We start from the raw sequence: 407 nt of genomic DNA on the forward strand, positions 1-407 counted from the left end.
CTCCCCGAGTGGTGCAGCGCCCACCAGCTCCCTCCTGCCCTTCCCGCACCGCTACCGGGGTAGCGTGGCCCGGGCAGGGAACCGGGTCGGCCCTGGGCTGCCGCTCAGCGCGGGGTGCGAACGGGGTTTCGCTGCCCTTCCCCCGCCGGGGCCGCGCGAGCCCTTGATAAACCGTTCGGGAGGAGTTGGTGTCAGGGCTCCAGTGGCGCAATCGGTTAGCGCGCGGTACTTATACAGCAGTACAAAGCCGAGCAATGCCGAGGTTGTGAGTTCGAGCCTCACCTGGAGCACACAGCTTTTTGGGAGAGAAAACGCGCTTTTTTTGGGACTTGACGGCGCTCCGGAGGGAGGAGGACAAAAGTACCGCGAAAAATTATGCAGCCGTGGCGGCAGCGTGGGCCCCCTGG

At 65.4% G+C, this 407-nt stretch overlaps 1 non-coding gene across 1 annotated transcript; it reads left to right on the forward strand.

Annotated features, from left to right (window-relative positions):
* Positions 1–196: 196 nt before the first annotated feature.
* On the forward strand, positions 197–290 carry TRNAI-UAU. Its single transcript has 2 exons — positions 197–234; positions 255–290. It is a non-coding gene; the product is annotated as a tRNA-Ile (tRNA).
* The last annotated feature ends 117 nt before the right edge of the window (positions 291–407 follow it).

Source organism: Corvus brachyrhynchos, unplaced genomic scaffold (genome assembly GCF_000691975.1).
Source record: "Corvus brachyrhynchos isolate BGI_N302 unplaced genomic scaffold, ASM69197v1 scaffold258, whole genome shotgun sequence".
Classification (NCBI taxonomy): Eukaryota; Metazoa; Chordata; class Aves; order Passeriformes; family Corvidae; genus Corvus; species Corvus brachyrhynchos.